An 18,905-nucleotide genomic window follows, 5' to 3' on the forward strand; every position below is an offset into this window, starting at 1 on the left:
AGACCCAACACCTGGAACTAGCACTGAAGGACAGCAACAGGGGGAACATACCCTGCTAACAAACGAAGTCAAAATTCAACAGCTATTTGATAAACTTGACAAGCTCTATCGTAAGGAAGTGGCAAAGTGGTGGGAGGCGGAGTCGCTTCAAAAATATTTAGATGTTCAACGTGTTCCAAGGGGATTAAGAATATATACTATCCCCACGTTTGAGAACCCGGATCCCGAGATGCTGGAGGAGTGGGCATGTAATTCCAAAGACTGTTCAGCTACAATGATGCGAATCCTGATAAAATACGCTGTCAAGGATAGAGCAAAATTGTTGGAACAGATTGATGAAATTTTATTGGAACTAGGAAAATTAACCACTCAAGAAAAGATCCAAGAATTCATGACAAAATTTGAAGCACGTTTAAAGAAACTAGAGGATGAAATAACTGCAAAGAAACAACGAAAATTTATAAGAGACTTTAAGGATTACCAGTCAGGCAGAACCCTCACGTTTCACAAAAAGTATGATCACTTATTTCAGAAAGCAAGCGGGGAACCAACTGAAGTTGCGAAAGCAAACACCACTGTGGAAGAAGACAGCACAATTCCTGAAGAAAGCGACGCTTCAGACGGAAATCTTTCCGATGCTACCGGAAGCGCCCCATGAACACCGATGCGAGGAGCAGGAAGAGGAAGGATTAACTTCCTGACACAGTTTCAAATGCTAAACAAAGTCAAGCAAAACCAGCAAGGAGGGCAGGCGGACCAGGATTTTCACAGGGGCCGAGGACGAAACTTTCGGGGAAAAGCCGGAGGATTCAGAGGAACCAAAAAGCAAGGAGGAGAAAGAAAAGAAGATTCCAACGCACCCGCGCCCATGCAGACAAGAGCCAGAAAAGGGACAAGATGACGGTGGTCAACCTCTCCAAACGTGAGTTAAGTGACGCTGAAATTGAGTAATTGGCTTTGGGTTTGTCATTTTGCCCCATGCGTAAATTAGACTATGTTCAAACATGCATAGATACATTTTGTTTTATTCGCAAACTGAAGCTCAAAAAATGGTTCAAATTCCACGCACCTAATTCTGTAGAAGATGATGAAGGAGAACCCACAGATATTCAGACTTTGCCCACTCTAGATATGGCAACAAATGCACCAGATAGAACTGATGATGAAGATGTTGACAATGAGGAACAAATATTTGAGATCCCCAGCAAAAGTGGTTTTAAACCCAAATCTAGATTCATGCCAGTGGTTCAAAGCGATGCTATTGATGTCTTTGAACGCAGTGTCACTAGAGACTTAAAAAATTTAAGATACAATACCAAAGGTTTGGCTAAACATAACCTGACCAAAGAACAATGCAATGCACTTGACTCCCTTAAAAATGATGACTCTATTGTAATTCGTCAATCAGATAAGGGAGGAAATGTGGTGATATGGGGAAAAGCTGAATATCTATCAGAGGGGCACAAGCAGTTAAATGACACACAATGCTATTGTAAAGCAACTGTTGAAGAGCTAAAAAATTCGTATGAAACTTTCAATGAGATGTTAGCAAAATGGTATGATGAAGGTACATTGGAAAAGGGGGAGTTTTTGAGTTTGAAATGCAAGCACCCAAAAACACCGGTTCTATACCTCCTACCAAAATTGCATAAAGACCCACTAGTTCCACCAGGCAGACCAATTGTGTCCTCTATAGGCTCACAATTGGAAGTAACATCCAGATATATAGATCATTATCTGAGACCTTTTGTTATGTCCTTGCCAGCCTACCTCAGGGACACCATGCACTTCTTAAATTTAATTCATGATTTGTCCTGGGAGCCAGACTATTTGCTAATTACTATGGATGTGACAAGCTTGTATACCTCTATCAAGCATGAAACAGGCATCCAAGCAATTAGGCATTTCCTAAGAGCAAGATCTATCAACAATGTAACACATACAGAGATGTTAGCGGAAATGACACTCTACTGCTTAACTAACAACTTTTTCGATTTTGATGACCAGTTGTACAGGCAGAGACAGGGGACGGCGATGGGCACTTGCTTTGCCCCCAGCTACGCAAATTTATTCATGGGCTGGTGGGAGGAGCAAGTGTCCAGTAGCCATAGTGACCAGGGTGAAAGGGTGATACTATGGACCCGTTTCATAGATGACATCTTTTGCATTTGGAAAGGAGATGAAGCAAGTGCTAAAGAATACATTGCTAACCTAAATAACAACGAGGTTAATATTAAATTAACATCACAGATCAGCAAGGAGAGGGTCATCTTCCTGGACACACAGGTGGAGGTCAGAAATAACAAACTTGTCACGAGCCTCCACAGAAAAGAGACTGCAGGGAACAGCCTACTGTTTGCCACAAGTGCACATCCATATACTCTGATTCAGAGTATCCCCTATGGGGAGTTGTTAAGAGCTAAAAGGAACAATAGCAACAACAGTGACTTTGAAACAGAGAAAAAGGTCATGATTGACCGTTTCAAAGAAAGAGGTTATTCAGAAAAAACTATCCGCCAAGCGGTTACAAGGATAGATGGAGTAACCAGAACGGATCTGTTAGTCCCCAAACAAAGATCTCTGAATGAGGATGAAGAAAAAGTCAGGTTCATCACGACATACTCAGGGCAAGCCTACAAAGTAAAAAATATACTGTCAAAAAATTGGCCAATCTTGACATCAGACAAACTTCTAAGTAATTATGTGAAAGAACATCCACAGATTACTTATAGAAAAGGAAAATCTTTAAAAGATGAGTTAAGCAAAAACATGGTCACACATAAGAAAACGGTATATAACAAGAACTTTGCAGGCTTTGAATGCTGTATGAAGTGCAAAGCTTGCAAAGGTAGCAGTAACTGTAACAAAATCAGAGTGCCTAATAGTTCCAGATTTTTTAACATCAAAGGTCCTTTTGACTGCAATACCGAATACTGCGTGTACTGCCTAATCTGTCCATGTGGAAAATTCTACATTGGGAGCACAAAACATAAAGCCAAGATTAGGATATTGGAGCACAAGCGAGCAATAAGGAACACCAATGAACAGTACCCAGTTGCTCGCCATTTCAACACGCACCACAATCAAAATGACAACTTGTTGAAATACATAGTACTGGATGCAGTTAAGGAGAATGTAAGAGGGGGTGACAGGCTGCAACAATTAAGGATCTTGGAATCAAAATTTATCATTGATTTCGAGACACTACACCCTGTGGGGATGAATAGTAGTGAGGAACTAGCAGTCCACCTCTAGAATCATTGAACATACCTTGATCTGACATTTCTTTGCGCTTGTTTTTATGTGTAAATAATTTGATATAATTGCTTTTAAAATCACTAATTTTCTCTTTACTTAGGGGAATTTGACTACAAGCAAGAACAGGTTTTATACCTAAAATGGAATTGTCATAATTGTTTAGCCCACTGGGGCATCACTTGCACAACTACAGTGAAATCTGGGACAATGCAATAGCCCACTGGGGCGAGACTTATTTTGGTTTGAAGGAGGCAATTATCGTTTTGTACATAGCAAATGGAGTGCTTCAAAACGGCACCCAAAAAGGATGAATACTTCGCCAACAGGCGTAAATTCCTTGAAGTTGATTTCACTTGTAAATAACTGACAATGAGCACTATATGGCAGATTTATTTTGTATTGTACCTCGTTTTGTAAAAGTGTATCAGAACACAATTTGACAATATACGTTGAAACACACCATTCAAGTATGGCGGCCAAACCGGCCGACCAGATGAACTGTAGTCCTACCTCTATGCACTTGATTTTCACCATGTAAATAGCACTTTGAAATTGTACACGCTAACCGTGACCAAGCCTTAGTGGCGAAACGCGTCGGTAGGGAGCTGCCGATTCTGTGCCCTAAATAAATCTACTTGAAGCATCCAAAGGCAGCCTGTGTCGTTCTTCTGAGAGGGGGAACCTTGGCTTCATATATATATATATACATATATATTTATTTATATATTTATATTTATATGTATTTATATTTATATTTATATATATATTTATATATCGACACCAAACCAAACTTTCCATCAAAATAAGGCGCTGACTCCGTGAATCATAATCCAAACGATATTTAATGGCTCATTTGCTGCATAGACGCGTTTCGGCGGCTTGCCCCCGCCTTGTTCACTACATCTGCATTGACATTTTGTTACACTTTAAATACACATGAATGTTACATGGTTGCTCAGGTGTTAGATGTGTTACAAGTTTCAATTGGCCCAGGGTTGTTATGGTTACATGTTTGACCCTCATGTGTGGACATAGAAAAGTTTCATGACTTGCATATGTTACATCACATCAGTCTTTCACCTATGTTTATGCAACTTGGTAACGCTCAATTGAACCACATTGCAAAGCGGTCCCATGTATTCATTGTTACATGTGTTAACCTCACACTTGTATAATTCATGAATTTGAGAACACTTTAAAATAAATTACATAAATAAATAAAAAAACGTGCGTCCACACTATTTTCAAGTCTTGTGCACTCGTGTATTGTCTGCCATTAGTTAAATGATAACTGCTGGTTGCGCTAGCGGCCAGTAATGGTGATGCTGGAAACATCCCTTCGTGACCAACAGTGTGAGGACATGCTTGTAGGACTAATGCGAGGAGTGCAAACCCAGGTAGGTTATGTGGCTCCCTAACGCATGTGCCCTAATTCTGATAGTATACGCTTAGTAGTATACATATATAGCAGTATTTTCACTGTGTGTTACAGTCATTCATTACCCCATCTCTAGCGTCAGCTAAGTCAATTGCTATATGTAATATTCATGTCAAGCATATACATGCCGGCGCAGCTAGTTAATGCAATACTTAACATAATGGGTTTCTCTCTTCTCCAAGTGGAGTATTAGCTCGTGACTTGTTTTAGTGTGATTGGTGTGGTGATAAGAAGGTTCACAAATTGAAAGTGATTACTAGTGCTATTTGTGATAAAATTACGTGGAAAAGTGGTTTTGTTGCTGTGCTTGTGGTTAAAATCAGTTTTAAGTAGTAGTGGAACAGCAGATGTTAAGGAATGGGTTCAGAGGGATGGGAAGAGTACAGACTGAATCATAAGTGTACGTTCAGGGCTTCGTCCGCGTTCAATCCGAACGGGATTTTGGAGTTCAGAAGGATTATATATCTGGACTCCAATCGGCGTAGGGCTAGTTTACGATTGCCTCCTCTCGCATTTTTCGGTACACTGTCAATGACATAATATGTGAGATTCTGGGCATTACCTTGATGTAGCTGGTTGAAATGCCTTGCTACCGGGTATGTAGGGTCTTTGTTCACTATTGCCCTCAAGTGCTGCAATATTCTGACATGTGCTGGGTGGATGGTGGAGCCTACATATCTCTTTCCACAGACACATGTCAGCACATACACCGCAAATTCGGTTTTGCACGAGTATTGTGCTCTTATGGTGTATGGTTTGTGTCTAAATGGTATACTGACTTTAGTAGTGTTGATCCCATGGTTGCAGGCTTTGCATTTGCTGCATTTTTTGAAGCCTTTTTGGTTCTGTAACCAATTTGTTTGTTTTTTGATTACTGGGGCATTGCATACCAGTTCACTGCGCATAGATTTTGCTTTTCTATAGGTTACCAGGGGACTTTTACCCACTACCTGGCCAATGGTAGGATCGTTGTGTACTAGTGGCCAGTGTCTCCTGAGAATTTTGCGGAGATTGGCGTGATACCTGTTGTATCCTGTTATTAGCCTAGGTGGCTGTCGTTCATTTGTTACAGGAATATTCTTGTTTTTGGGAGGGAATGTGAGTTCCTGCCTTGTTTTGTTTTCACACTTGGCCTCAGCCCCCCTACAGGTATTCTCCGTATACCCCCTGTTTCTTAGCCTATGAAAAAGGTTCTTTTTAGCTTTAGACAGTTCTTCTTGTGTGCTACAGTTCCTAGTCATCCTAAGGCATTCAGCATATGGGATAGACTGTTTCAAAGGTGTCGGGTGAAAGCTTTGCGCGTGTAAGATCGTGTTGCCTGCGGTGGGTTTCCTGAATGTGCGTGTCTGTATACCATTATTCATCACAAACAACTCAACATCAAGGAATTGTATAGTATCACGATTAATGTTACATGTGAATTTCAAGTTCAATGCATTTTCATTCAATTCCTTGGCGAATTTTTCCGCACTTTCAGGACTGCCCTGCCACAGAATAAAAATGTCATCGATAAAGCGTTTGTACATTACAATGTTGTTGGTTATTGTTTCTGCGTGAGTGACTTGCAAGACTTTCTCCTCCCACCAGCCCATATGCAGATTCGCATAGCTGGGGGAGAAGCAAGTGCCCATAGCAGAACCCTGCATTTGTTTGTAATGAAGTTTGTCAAATATGAAGGTGTTGTTGGTCAGACACCATTCCGTCATTTCTAGGATCATGCGGGTGTACTCGAAAAGGTTTATTGGTCTTTTTCCGAGGAAATGTTTCAGGGCATTGAGGCCGTCCTTGTGTCGAATGCTGGTGTACAAGGATTGTACATCTAGGGTCATGAACAAGTAGTTGTCTTTCCATTCCACATCATAGATTTTGGCTAAGAAATCGCCTGTGTCTTTCAAATAAGCCGGTAAAGCCCTTACCTCCGGCTGTAGGAAATGATCTATGAAAATGCTTGTCTTTTCAAATAGACTCCCTATTGCAGATATAATGGGTCTGCCCGGTGGCACACTACTGTTTTTATGAATTTTGGGGATTAAGTATAGTTGAGGAGTTACGGGGTAGTCGTTTTTCAGGTACTCAAACTCTTGTTTGCTTAACAGACCCATGCCTTTCCACCTATATAGTTCATTGTGGTATTTCTCTTGTAAGCCTATGATGTGTGTTGGGCTTATTCTTGTATAGCATTCACGATCTTGAAGTTGAGAGAGTGCTTCATGGTTGTACATTTCCAAAGGCCACAGGACTATGTTTCCCCCCTTGTCTGACCATCTCACCACTATGTCCGATCTTGCTTTGATTTTTGTCATCAAGTTGTTATATCTTCTCATTTGGTCGTTGTTGTTTGCCACGCCCTCTCTTGTGCTTTTTATGGATAGTTCCTTTAGGTCCTTGATCACACATTCTGAAAACATGTCTAGTCCATCTTTTGGCATTATCGGCATAAACACTGATTTTGGTTTGAAACCAGTTTTGATTCTTTGACAGATGTCTATTTCTGAATTTGCCGCTGCTCCACTGGGGCTGATTAAGACAGTGTCGTTGTCTTGTTCAAGATCTATCAAATCTTGCAATGCTTCCATATTCGCTACACTTAGGATGTGTTCTTGTTGTTCCTGGTCTGGAACATCATTTGTTTGTTGGCTTTGATAGAAATACTTCTGAAGTTTTAACTTTCTGACATACATGAACAGATCTATTCGGGTTTGAGCATAATCAAAGTTTGTGTTACTACAGTAAGACAGGCCCAAAGATAAAATGTCCAGTTCTTGTTGTGAGAGTTCTAGGTTTGTTAGATTGATTACAGTGTTGTCTCCTGCCATTATCGTCGTCGGTTGCGTCTGTATGGTTGCTTTGTTTGCTTTCCTGTTTGTTTTTCCCCAGCGTCTGTTTTTTCTCCGCCTACTTTTTGTTGTTGTTTCTTCCGATTTGTTTGGCCACCTCCTTCCTCCTGTCTCGACTGAAGTCGTGGTCTTAGTGTTCTGAGGCGTTGTATCCGTAAAAAAGCTAGTTCTTCTGCTGGTGTTGGTGGGGGACCAGTGTTGCCTGCGCTGTGATTGCTTTCAGCGTCTGTCTCGTACTCCGAGCTTAGTTCATTTTCGCTCTGTTCAACTCCGGCCCCCTGGTTACTTGTCGCTGGTTTGGGCATTTGATTTCTTATTTGATCATACTTCCTGGCAAACGTGTATATTCTTCCATTCATGTAATCATTCCGATCTCTCTGGAATTTTATCGCCTTTCTTTCTTTAATGTCACTTTCGTGTTTTGTGATCCTGGTTTGTATTTCTTTCAAAGCGCTTGTGATTTCATCTTTGTTTTCTTTTTCGTCCAATTTTTTCATTATTTCTTCAATTCGCGTTATCATTTTGGCTCTGTCACTTGCCGCGAATTTCACCAGTATTTTCAGCATGTTGGTGGAAGATTGTGTACTGTTATCCGCCCACATCTGGAGCATTTCAGGGTCGGGGTCTTCGTACGTCGGGGCTACCAAAATTCTCAGTCCCCTGGGTACTCTTCCCACATCAAGGTATCTGGTGAGCGATTTCACTTCCCACCATTTGGCCACCTCTTTTTTTCGGAGCTTTTCTAGCTCTGTCAATAATTTCTTGGTTTCATCCTTTTCAGTTGTTTGTGGTTGTGGTTGGGCTGTTGCTCTGTTGCCACCGCCTTTGCCCGTGTCCGTGTCTGTGAACACGTTCAGTGCTGCCTCTTCTCTTTCCCTCTCCCATTCTGCAGCCATTTAGAAGCCTTGATCAATTAGCAATTATTTGTAAAGATTCACTGCCCGTGTGATACGCTTGTCACAGTCGGGCTCTCTCTCCCATGAATCAAGTTAACTAGCCCGCTCCCTGTTATTTCCAGCACACGCCGTCTTACCTGACAGTCTCCGATTACTCTCCAGCGATCGTAAACCCTCAGGCAGTCAGTCTCGTGCTGGTTTCACAGGTTACTCGGGTCCTCCGTTATTTACGATTCCGGGGGGCGCTGTGTCTCTTTCCTCCCAAAAGGATTTACCACTTGATTGTCCTTGTAATCACAGCGCACCAGAACGAGGAGGGTCAGCGTAGGGTTTCCAGGACAATAAACCCTTATTATCGACACCAAACCAAACTTTCCATCAAAATAAGGCGCTGACTCCGTGAATCATAATCCAAACGATATTTAATGGCTCATTTGCTGCATAGACGCGTTTCGGCGGCTTGCCCCCGCCTTGTTCACTACATCTGCATTGACATTTTGTTACACTTTAAATACACATGAATGTTACATGGTTGCTCAGGTGTTAGATGTGTTACAAGTTTCAATTGGCCCAGGGTTGTTATGGTTACATGTTTGACCCTCATGTGTGGACATAGAAAAGTTTCATGACTTGCATATGTTACATCACATCAGTCTTTCACCTATGTTTATGCAACTTGGTAACGCTCAATTGAACCACATTGCAAAGCGGTCCCATGTATTCATTGTTACATGTGTTAACCTCACACTTGTATAATTCATGAATTTGAGAACACTTTAAAATAAATTACATAAATAAATAAAAAAACGTGCGTCTACACTATTTTCAAGTCTTGTGCACTCGTGTATTGTCTGCCATTAGTTAAATGATAACTGCTGGTTGCGCTAGCGGCCAGTAATGGTGATGCTGGAAACATCCCTTCGTGACCAACAGTGTGAGGACATGCTTGTAGGACTAATGCGAGGAGTGCAAACCCAGGTAGGTTATGTGGCTCCCTAACGCATGTGCCATAATTCTGATAGTATACGCTTAGTAGTATACATATATAGCAGTATTTTCACTGTGTGTTACAGTCATTCATTACCCCATCTCTAGCATCAGCTAAGTCAATTGCTATATGTAATATTCATGTCAAGCATATACATGCCGGCGCAGCTAGTTAATGCAATACTTAACATAATGGGTTTCTCTCAGAAACGGCCGAACCCCCCGGGCGAACGACACTACTAGAACCCCACAGTAAGAATAACCAGGAAAGAATTACCTGTGTTACCACCTTTTCGCCAGCCTCAAATGCAATTAAGAAAAGTATTTTGAAACATTGGCCCGTTGTAAATGCAGGTATTTTGAATCTAGATCGACCAATGTTCGCTTTTAAGAGAGCGAAAAACATAAAGGATCATCTGGTTTGTGCCTCTCTTCCCCAATCTGATCCTAGAAATACTCTAGACGATATGTGGAATCTACCTGCTTTGAAAGGACATGTTAAATGTGGCCAATGTGTCTCCTGTGATTCTACTATAGAAGGTAAAACATTTTTTCATGGGTCAGTTAAATATGAAAGGAGTTATTTTACTAACTGTAATTCAAGTAATGTGGTTTACGCAATTCTCTGTCCTTGTAAGATGATCTATATAGGACAGACCAGTCAAAAAATCAAGCTACGGATGGGACAACATAGAAGCCGAATCCGGTGTCAAACTGCCAATGCGCCCTTGGTGGAACATTTTTTGGAAAAAGGCCACACAGAGAATGACTTTACTTGGACTCTGATCACTCAAGTCAAAGCCCCCCCAAGAGAAGCAGACATTTCCCAAATTTTGAACAAAGTTGAGCTCCATTGGATTTTGAGAATGGACAGTATAAGAAATGGCCTCAACAGAGTTGAGGATTGGACCTCCTTGCTGTGAATACTCATCTAGTCCTTATAATATGTTTTTAATGCAGTTTTTATCTTTACAGTATGTCACAAATTGTCACGAAAATATCAGCTGGCACTTTCACTTCACTTGGGCTCACTTTCAAATCACCTCTATAAGATGGCCGCTGTAGTCACTGTGCTTTGCACGTAGTCCTTCCTCTATTATATTTAGCAGACCCCTCCCTCTGCCTGAACAGCGATTTCCGCCAGAACCCCATTGCCCAGCTATCATGCTGCCTCAACAAGTAAGTACTGCTCCCGTATATTCCTTGCCCTAGACTTAAAATAGCTCACTATGCTCGGCTTACACACGCCGCCTGTGACTCCTGTCATTTTCATCTAGATTCCTATGATGCAATCCCGGAACAGCCACGAGCGAACGCTTTAATAACCAGCACTATGTAAGTCCGGTTTTGGTTGCATGGTTTTAATCTCACCCCGTGTATACGCCCCATTGACTTATTCCTCTTTCCTTAGTTTCCTCCTCCCAACCACGGAGCAGTTGTGAGTATTATCGCGCTCGCACCAGCACTTCTGTTTGTTGTCACTCCTGGGTCAGTTAATTTAATAGCGCTTTCTCGCCCTCCGGTTTTATTAGATGCGTTGCCACGCCTGATTCCCTAAACCTGGCAAAGAACATCTGATTATTTCATACCAAGGTAACTACGTTAACCGGGCGCCGGGAATCCGAGATTTCAGCTGCACCGTTTTTTACCTCTACCCTACACAGCGCCGTTTATTCACATCCTCCACTCGTCACTCCTTGCGCCAGTTTTTAACAGTAATACAAATCGTCAAATTTCCTGATCTTGAGCATGTGCATAGATTCACCATTCCACTCGCATAGAAGTCGAATATGGTTATTAGCACTTGTTCCACTCACTGCGCCGTCCTGTAAATAAATGCTCGCCGTTTTTCCTTGATCACTCGCATGTACACAATGGCACCAATTCAGCTTGGATACATAAATTCAAAGTCTGTCATTGATGTAATGAGCACCCATGCCTAGTCATGTCTAACCTTGTCCATTTTTATTTTCCTTTTTCCTCTCTTTAATTTTTCCTTCAAATGTGGTTGTATATGAATTGCTATAGAGGCATTGTGATTGAAACAGGCTCTGTAGACAAAAATGACAAATTATTTTCTTGTCCTGATGATGATGCATATATTGTTCAATTGCATCGAAACGTTGTCGACTTAATGCTCCATATGTTGGTTTGACCTTTTGAATTTTTTCAACAATGGGTTGCTATGAATGAAATTCAGTCTGTAAAATCAGATAACAAGTACAGACCGCTTTTGTGCGTTTTCGCATATCTGTTTTTGTCACTTGTTTTGTCTTGTTGTTTGTGGGTCACAGGTTGTGCCCACTTTTGTATAAATGTTTTATATATAAAAAATCAGTACAATAATTGAAAAATAAACACCTGTCCGGCTGGACAGAGGTCATGTATACTATTTAGTATGTCTATCATTGTGTGATCCTCAATTACTAGGGTCCCCTGTTCTGTATAATAGATAACTGCCCAAGGACCCTAGCCTTATTCCTTTTGGGTTTCCCTTGTCTTGTGAAACAGATCACAAGGGGCAAGCAACGTCCACAAATAATAAATGCGATTTAAGATTCAATCGTCATGAAGCGGCACACATTGTGAACAATTAATGAAAAGCCTGAATTGTAAATTCAACCCATTGTATTATATGCATTATATCAAATAAGATATATGTAAATCTATGTGTGCCCTGTAGCCACCACGTGAAACATCGGTTTGAATAACACGCAGATATTAACAGGCATAGAATGGCAAGCATAAAGTACGCGCATTCAATTGCACATCGGTTTGAATAACACACAGTTATTAGCAAGCGTATAAAGGCAAGCATATAAATCGCGCATTCAATTGCACAGTGAAGAAACAATCATGGATGATAACAGATTGCCACATATCATGCAGAGGTGAAATACAATACCCAGTGTCTGGTCATGGATGTATAATGTTGATGTCTAGGTGACCAGACCTGTAAATAAGAAACGGGGATCTCAGGTGTGTCAACTGGCATGAATGTGCTGAGGGATAAACCATGAAAATGTGTCATTGCAGGTTACCAGATAAAATACCTTGAATGCTTATGTACCCTTGTGTTAGATGCTGGAAGTGGCAAAGAAACCTCTCAGTGATGAGATTAAACTGTAATATAGCAAGCAAAGTCTCTCTTATAGAATGATGCTGTCAAGCGACCTGGTTCCACAAATGTCAGTGCCTGAAGGTGAAGCCCGGAATAGACGTGCTCTTATACTATTAGCAGGAACGTGAAAGGACATTGAGCCTGGTGCAAGTGCAGTGAGTGGCCTCAGTCCCTATGATGTTCCTGTAAATTAAATTAAAAAACAGACTTTAAAATCAAACATGACAAACAGCCTATGCATGAAATCAATAAACAAGTATTAGGCGCATGGAAGAAAAGATTAGATCAACACAGCAAGCATTTACAATGCAGAATACAGAAGAGAACACTGAAGCCTCTTCGAGATAATCTTCTTTTAGATGAATTGCCAATTCCTCATCATGATTGAGGCCTCCAGGGGCCTTCGTTTGAAAGTTAATTATGTATCTTGATTCCCTTTGTCTCATTCTCAGGACTCTATTTCCACCCCTAGGATTCTTATCAATCTGCTCTAAGATAAAAAAAATCTCATAAGTGTAGGGTCGGAAAAGTGGAGTTCACTGAAATGGCGTGCCACAGGGTATTTGTCATCCTTGTGGATGATGGCACGATAATGTTCAAGAATACGTTTTTTGGCATGGGCGGTGGTACTGCCAATATACCATAGTTCGCATGGGCAGACAATCACATACACCACAAACGTGGTGCTGCAGGTGAGAAATTGTGTGATCTCCTTCTTTATACCATTGTATTCTACCTGTTTAACTAAAGTGCTGTTCTTACAGGCTTTGCAATAGTCGCAAGGAAAATATCCTTCGAGGCCAAGATCCTTGTTCTTAGAGTAATCAGTAACGTCACTGCGGACACATATGTCTCTTATGTTTTTGCGTTTTCTGTATGTGATGATCGGTCTCTCGGGGATGAGGTTGCCTATGATGTTGTCACTCTTCAGAATGTACCAATTTGTGGCTATGATTTTCTGGATCTGGTTAGACTCATTATTAAATGTTAAAATGAGTCGTGTGACACTGTCACCAGGTGTGGTATCATCAGTGACGATATTGGTGAGAGTGTCACTGCGTTTGACAGCATCTGCTTTGCTTTTGGCCTTTTTCAACACCCAGGCCGGGTAGTCACGTTGTTTGAAACGATCCAGCATGTCTTTTGCCACCAATTGGTAACCGGCATTGGTGTTACAGTTTCTCCTTGCCCTCAGCAGTTCCCCATAGGGAATGCTCCACTTCAAAGGTTCGGGATGGCTGCTGAGGGCATGGAGAATGCTGTTGCCCGCAGTTTCTTTTCTGAAGAGCGATGTTTGGATCTTGTTGTTAATGATGTCAATCCTGACATCTAGGTACTCAGCCTTGTTTTTGCTGATGTTACTCGTCAGTCTGATGTTCCTATTATTGAGGTTTAGACGGTCTATGAAGCAAGATGCTTCTTCCTCAGTGCCACTCCACACCAGGAAGAGATCGTCTATATATCTCCACCAGGTGGCTATATGGCTCACCTGGTCTTTCAGCGATGGGTCCGCAAGAATTTCCTGTTCCCATTGCCCCATGAACAGGTTCGCAAAACTTGGGGCAAAGCTTGAACCCATCGCTGTACCTGTCTCCTGTTTGTAGATTTTGCCATCAAACAGGAAAAAGTTGCAATCAAGTAGCATCTTGTTATACTCTCTGAAACGCAAAGGTCGATTTTTTAGGAAGTATTCACAGGCCTCCAGACCCTGTTGGTGGTTAATAATGGTGTAGAGGGCCTGGACATCCATAGTAATGAGGAGGTAATCTTCATTCCATGTGAGAGTTTGGAGTTTGGCAAGAAAGTCTTTGGTGTCTTTTATGTAGCTACTGAGCCCTTGTACCCAATCTTGGAGATAGTGATCTGCATATTTGGATATATGTTCTGCCACACTGCCTCTAGAGGAGACAATGGGTCTTCCTGGGGGATTTTCCTTGCACTTGTGTACTTTGGGTAGGAGATATAGGACAGGTAGGGTAGGGTGTTATTCTTCAAAAACCTATACTCCTCCCATTCAAGTATGCCCTTCTCTCTCCAACACTCTAATTTGTCCCATAAAGAAATCACACTCTTGTTATATGATTCAAAGTTACTGATGGCATAATATTTTTCATCAGATAGTTGTCTTAAGGCTTCTGTTACATATTGATCCCTGTCTAGGATAACAATATTGCCCCCTTTGTCAGCGGGGCGTATAACAATGGTGTCATCCTTGGTGAGTGATTTGAGTGCATTTCTTTGGGTCCTGGACAAATTGTCCCGTCTCCAGTTTTGTTTTTTATTTTTGGACCTGTAGGTACTGAGCTGTTTACTGACACACTCATATATATATATATATATATATATATACCTTAGGTCCAACATAATGAAAGATCATGCAGATGAAAACTTTGATAAGGCACACAATGACATTATTAAGAAATCCCTTGTTAGTGTAGACTTCCTAGTCATCCTTTAATAGTATCTGTACTGAATACAAACAAAGAGGTCAGAATTTGCCAGCTACTAGACAAATAATTTTACAAATGTGTACTATCAAGGACATATCTTGACTATTTAAGGGAAGATCAACAAAACACAAATATGCCTTGATATAAAGGAAGTGTAAGTGTAATCTTGGTTCTTCCATAAAAGTCAATTTTAGTACCATGTCACATTAGGATGACAGTCTGTACTGATGGTCTTGTGCTTTTGTACAGTTATATTAATTGTTCAGGTTGTGCAGCATTATGTAACCTTGCTACTTGTGATCACTCAATGCAGTTTCCATGGGTATTCGCAATATATGTCCAAAATCAATCGGATAATTTCATCATAGTGTAATAATGTACTACATTTCAAGTCACAAAGTGTCATGACCTTTACAATGTTGGCAACTATAGACACAGAATTGTAGGTTGACACTCATCTCTTTTGACGTGGGTAGTATAGGGCAACACACATAGCATTTAAACATTAATACCAGAAGTGTAGGTCACTGCTAACGTCATCCTTGGATGACAAGCCCACGGTACCATTACACATCTAGGTAGAATCCCTGAGGGTACCTTTTGGGCATATAAGCACCACATCTTTGCTGGGCAAACCAGACTGCTGTAAGTTAGTCACGTGGACAGCATGCTACAGAACCTGTGAGGCTGGACTAAGCCAGTAAACCATATGTTGGTGCCAATTTATTAAAGGCGACTGACAGTTTGCTCATGAATAAACACCTGTGGGGGGCGTGGCCTAACAAGATGGGCGACTAGACGTGTTCGCGCCAAGCTCCTGACCCAATGTAGAATTAATCCTGCTGTAATCCTGATGCAGTGGTGTTACAGAGTGGGATCCTGCAGTGGGGGGTCCCCCCTGACCCTCCATGGACCCGGAGCCATGATCGCGACTCTGCCTGCATTGAGAGAGCGGCGCACGGCCCCGGTCGGACTCGCCGGAGCCCAGCCCTTGAAAATGGTGGCCTCCGCGATCTGGTGCGAGTGAGGCAAGACACGGAGCTAGTGGCAACATCGGCGCAGGGAGCTGCTCCCCCGGAGGTCGGGACGTGGTGAGAGACCCTGCGGGGGAGTGCCGGTTATTGTAGATGGGGGGAGCACGGCGGCCGGTTCTGTGAGGCCTGCGCGCGCACCCCGGTTGCTGCTGCCAGAGGGCGGAGTAGAGGCCTGTAACTTGAATTGTGCCAGGTGAAGACTGGGCTGCCTGGAGGCTCCGGGGGCCCCGCCCCCCTACTCAGGAGGATGGTGAGGCCCTGCTGCTCCTGCTGCTGTAGGAGGTGTGGAGCGGTGGTGGGCTGCGGAGGACCTCGGTGTGAGATCATGGGGACGAGGAGAGGCCAGAGGACATCCGGGTGGTGGTGGCCTGGCGGAGGCGCCGAGGACTGCAACCTCACTTAATGCTTTTGACGACCGGCCTGACAGCTGGATAGTTTCCCCTATTTTGAGGAACTGGTGTGCCTGGGCTGTCCCCGAGCCCGTAGCAAGGCGGAAAGTAGGTGCTCCACCGCGTGGTGATCCAGTGGGAAAGACCCTGAGGCCTGGTGAGTGGGTCCCCGGGGAGCCGGGGTGTTGCAGCCTATCATCGCCCTGGTGGGGTTGGCCGGACGGTACCTGGAGGACCCGAGTGGAGTCCCACGCTTGGGGCGCCCTGATGAAGGGGTCACTGGTGAGTCGTGGCGTGGTGAAGCCGGAGGAGTCCCTTAGATGGCACGTGGGACGGCCTGGGTTATGGAGAAGAGATTGGGACATCATCATTGAGACCAGAGTGTGGCTCACAGGGTGTCCCCGGCCGTGTGTGAGACTGGAGGACAGTTGGTCAGGTCGCGAAGGATGCCTAGGTGACCTGTGGGGTGACCGCTGTGCCCGGGGACCCCCCTGCCTACTGACAACAAGTCAAGTCAAGTCAAGTCAAGGAATTTATATAGCGCACTACATACCCAGAGGGTCTCAAGGCGCTTAGGGAGGGGAGGAGGGATTACTTGTCAAATATCCACGTTTTAAGTTGCTTTCTGAATGCTAGGTGGTTCTGGGTAAGGCGAAGGTGGGTGGGGAGTGAGTTCCATGTTTTAGCAGCCAGGTATGAGAAGGATCTGCCTCCCATGGTGGTCTTGTTGATGCGAGGTACAGTGGCGAGGGCTTGGCTGGAAGAACGTAGTTGGCGGGAGGGGGTGTAGAAGGACAGTCGTGAGTTGAGGCATTCTGGTCCGATGTCGTAGAGTGATTTGTGTGCGTGGGTTAGCAGTCGGAAAGTGATCCTTTTATTGACGGGTAGCCAGTGGAGGTCTTTCAAGTGGCCAGAGATGTGTTCGTTGCGTGGGATGTCTAATATGATCCTGGCTGAGGCGTTTTGGATTCGTTGGAGTTTCTTCTGGAGTTTAGCGGTAGTACCTGCGTAGAGGGTGTTTCCGTAGTCCAGTCGGCTCGTGACCAGGGCGTGGGTGACAGTTTTTCTGGTTTTGGTGGGGATCCAGCGAAATGTTTTTTTGAGCATGCGGAGAATGTTGAAGCAGGATGAGGATACGGCGTTGACTTGTCTGTTCATTGAGAGTTGATGTAAATATATAATTTACCGTCGTAATTTCTATACAGGTAAGTACTTAATCAATAATAACTCAATCAGAAAGAAAGAAAACAGAGTCCGTGGTGTTAGAGTTCTTAGGGGTTTTATTCCTTAAAAAGGAATGGTCTAGACCAGCATATCATATTCTTCCCACCACAGGGGTGGAAGAAGGGATAGAGAGAGCACGCGCTACATTTTATTGACAGTACATAGCTTATATACTTAATTCATGACATGGAAAACAGTACAGTAGGCGTAACAGCTGAGAGAAGACAAGATAACAGTAGCCACGTGTTACTAGTACGTAATCAGAAGGCGTGGACTAGGTGTGTGCTGGAAACGTCACAGATAGGTGTCACAAAAGGGGTGGCACTAAACAGAAATGTTGCAATGTCAGCAGAAATCGGAAGCTTGGATGCGCGCGCAGCTGCATGACGTGTGATAAACGTGAAACTGGAGGGTGCAGGGGGCTTGACATTTGTACTGACGGAAAGAGACAGAAGTCTGGCATGTCAGATCAACTTGTGCTTCTATCATATCTGATATCTGGTGTTTAGGAACTGAGCTATCTGGGCAGAAAGGTCTCTGGGGCAGAAGCTATTCTATACTGACTGTGAGTGCGTGTATAAGCGCCTGAGTGTCTGCATGAGAAGCGTGGGGGCATGGGCCTTCCATGGGAGCATGGAAACAGAAGCTATGAATTACTTGCACGGAGACAGGTCGGCCCTTTGGCCCTGTAGCTGAGGGGGTGTTTACTGAAGCTAGCAGGCAGGAATGTATTTTCGAGGAGCAGAACAGATAACTCGAAGGTTATAGTCAATCTTGGCAGGCAGCAGGCTGAGCTGAACGCGTTGGGTCGCGCTAGAAGTAAGGCAGAGTTCACGGGTACGGGGGCAGCCTGGGCAGCCTGGCCTGAGGCTCCCAGAGTCAGAAGGGAGAAAAAGCTCGATGGCAGATATTCTGGGCCTACTTTGCCAGAGCTGAAAAACATGTAGAATACACTACAAAAAGACGTTGGCATAGTATACTTAGGAACGGGCTATCCAACCCATTCAGGGTGGGTCTGAAAGAGGACATGTTGACGTTGGGCGCAAATGTATTTGCGTCTTCATAGCTGGTACAGGAGGGAAGTTACATGCACTTTAACTCGTACATGGAGACGGTGGGGTACACGCTAGGGAACACAACTTGACCAATATTTATATTTCCTCATTCCCTCCTTGTTCCCTACGGACCCTTCATGATATATCAATCATCATAAATTGATCAGTTTGTTCTTGTAACATAATTTGTTCGTCTCTCTTCCGTTGTCTATTTGA

This window comes from Lissotriton vulgaris, chromosome 6 (genome assembly GCF_964263255.1).
Source record: "Lissotriton vulgaris chromosome 6, aLisVul1.2, whole genome shotgun sequence".
Lineage (NCBI taxonomy): Eukaryota > Metazoa > Chordata > Amphibia > Caudata > Salamandridae > Lissotriton > Lissotriton vulgaris.